Genomic DNA, 3,082 nt, shown 5'->3' with positions numbered 1-3,082 from the left:
GCAGTTTACAGTAGGGTTCGAGCTCCTATGAGAATCTAATGCCACTGCTGATCTGACAGGAGGCGGAGCTCAGGCAGCCATGTGAGCTATGGAGAGCAGCTGTAAATACAGAGGAAACTTAGCTGGCTTGCCTGCTGTTCACCTCCTGCTATGCAGCTGGTTCCTAACAGGCCATAGACTGGTACCCATCCGCAACCCAGGGGTTGGGGACTGCAGCTCTAGAAGATAACCTGTTTCCTGGCCTTTCCTAGCTTCTAGAGGCTGCCCCAAATCCTTGGCTCGTGGCCCCACATCACTTCAACCTTTGCTTCCAACACCACATCATCTTCTCTGACTCTCCTGCCTCTCTCTTCCTCCTCTGAAGAACCCTTTTGATTACCCTGGGCCCACACAGGCGATTCAGGATAATCTCTCCATCTATTCAATAATATCTGCAAAATTCCTTTTGCCATATAAAGTAACAACAGAGTCACAGGTTCCAGAGATTGGGATATGGACACTTTTAGGGGACCATTATTCTGCCTACCATACCAGGCGGACTGAGGAGCCAAAGAGAATCAACTGGAAAATTATTATAAGCAATAATATAATTCATTAGAGTGATTGGGTATCAAATTTATACATGTAAGAATCAATAACCCATTCACCTAGCAACCAAAATGATAAAATACATAGGAATATATGTTCTTGATTATGTGAGAAAACAGTGAGAATGCTGGGGAGGGAAGATGGCTACCTGAGGATCACAAGTAGGAAGAAGAACTGTATCTCAATGTATCTTTTGTAGGATTTAAGTCATTTCGTAGCCATCTTCTGTTCAACATACGAATCTGATCTTGTCACTGCCTATTTAAAATGCTGTGGGTGTTTTTGTTTTTGTTTTTTGGGGATTTTTTTGGCTATTATCCAACTCCTCTTTCCTATTTTGGGGAAATTTGCCATTGTGTGTGGTTTTGGCAGGATTCGGTGCCCCATCTTTCACTATGAAAACTGAAGGGAGAAGAAATAGGATCCTCCTGCCCAGGGCATTGACTCTGGAGGCAGCTCCACTAAAGCCACGGGATACTTAGATTTCATTTCCGGAACTGCAGAAGCATCCCACAGTGGCAGAGGTAGTTTCATGGCCACTCTGTTCTGACTCAAAGATAGCTATTGTACTCTGTGTTTTTTGACTTGAAGAAGCTCGTTTGTTTCTTTCTGTTTTCCAAGTCTTACCCTCAGCCTCCTGCTGTTTTGTGAGTCCCACGAAACCATCCAATAATGTGGAGTTTTTTTTCCCCTATTTCTTGCAACAAAACAAGTGACTCCATGTGGGGCTGTGGCTCACACCTGTAATCCTAGCACTCTGGGAGGCTGAGGAGGGAGGATCACTCGAGGCCACAAGCTCAAGACCAGCCTGGACAATAGTGAGGCACCCCCCTGACCCCCACCTCTACAAAAAATAAAATAAAATTAGCAGGGTGTGGTGGCACGCGCCTGTAGTCCCAGCTACTCCAGAGGCTAAGGCAGGGGGATTACTTGGGCCAAGGAGTTTGAGGTTGCAGTGAGCTATGTTGATACCTCTGAACTTTAGCCTGGCAACACAACAAGACCCTGTCTCAAAAAAAAAATAGAAAAAGTGACTCCAGATAACAGTCAAACCCCTTAGCAAGTCATATAAGGCCCCCCACACCTTATTTTTCTAGGCTTCTTTATTTATTTATTCATTCATCCATTCATTTATTTATTTATGACAGAGTCTTGCTCTGTTGCCCGGGCTAGAGTGCCGTGGTGTCATCTTAGCTCACAGCAACCTCAAACTCCTGGGCTCAAGCGATCCTCCTGCCTCAGCCTCCCGAGTAGCTGGGACTACAGGCATGCGCCACCATGCCCGGCTAGTTTTTTCTACGTATTTTTAGTTGTCCAATTAATTTCTTTCTAATTTTAGTAGAGACGGGGTCTCACTCTTGGTCAGGCTGGTCTCGAACTCCTGAGCTCAAGGATCCTCCCGCCTTGGCCTCCCAGAGTGCTAGGATTACAGCCACGCCCAGCCTTAGGCTTTGAATAGATAAAAAAAGGAAGGAGAGATGGATGTCAGGCCCAATCAACTTACTGTGCCAGCTGCAAAAGAATGCAGAGGACTCTTTCAGCCCATGGGCCAAGCAGCATAGGTATCAGAGTTTGGAAATTGACCTAGAACAACCTGCATGCATAGTTAAGACTCAGGTCATGTAACTCTCAACTGTCTAATGAAAGTGGTTCCATGGTGATGTCTGAGCCACTAGGGAAATCCCAATCCGGGCACTATAAAACAAGACGCAGAGCATAACCAGTCTCTTTTTCTGCCCCTTCTGCTTGCTCTCCCTTTGCTGTGACAATGGGCCCAGCTGTCATCTGTGGCATAAACCTGCTCTGTAAACCTTTATCTCGCTCTTGCCTGTAATCGTATTGTAATCCTGTGTTGCTCCCCCTCAATAAATTTCACCTCATGCTTGCCTTATTTTGTTGCATCTGCTCATTTTCGACCATGGGTGCACCAAGAACCGACACTTTCACACTGAAACCTGACAGGACTATCATCAGTCTCTGCTCTCACAATTTAGGTGTGAGTCAAGAGAGTTGGTCAGAGCTATCTAGTTGTATTAATAGTACCTCTAGGAAAGATGTCCCCCAGGAACTAAGCCTCCAGACATTGAAAAAACACATGTCAGGAAAGGATTATCAACACCTTGAGGCTGCAATCTTGGGTGACCCCACTTCATATAATGTGTTGCCTGATCAATGATATGCATCAGGACATCCTTGCTAATTTTTAATTTGGGAAAAATATTCACACCTATGACTAATAAAACTATTTAAGGATATGCTTTAAGATGATCTGGGAGTGGGCGGTGAGGGAAGAAGTAGGCATATGTAAAAATAAAACAAGATTCATCATGAGTTGTTACTTGTTGAAGCTAGGTGATGAGTACATGCAGATTCATTATACTCTTATCTCTTCTTTTGCATATGTTTTAACTTTCCCAAATTACAAAATCTTTAAAAGTTAATAAATAATAATATTGGAACTGCAAACTAGTGCCACCTCTGTGGAAAGCAATAT

The 3,082-nt window shown here is 44.2% G+C and overlaps 1 pseudogene; it reads left to right on the top strand.

The window, feature by feature from the left end:
* Window positions 1–2,506: 2,506 nt before the first annotated feature.
* The window catches only part of LOC105822801, a 27,945-nt pseudogene continuing 27,369 nt past the window's right edge, over window positions 2,507–3,082 (top strand).

The sequence above is a fragment of the Propithecus coquereli genome, unplaced genomic scaffold (genome assembly GCF_000956105.1).
Source record: "Propithecus coquereli isolate 6110/MARCELLA unplaced genomic scaffold, Pcoq_1.0 Scaffold64, whole genome shotgun sequence".
In the NCBI taxonomy this organism is placed as follows: domain Eukaryota; kingdom Metazoa; phylum Chordata; class Mammalia; order Primates; family Indriidae; genus Propithecus; species Propithecus coquereli.
Note: the sequence above shows the minus strand (reverse complement) of the source record. Positions and strands in the feature narration are given on the sequence as shown.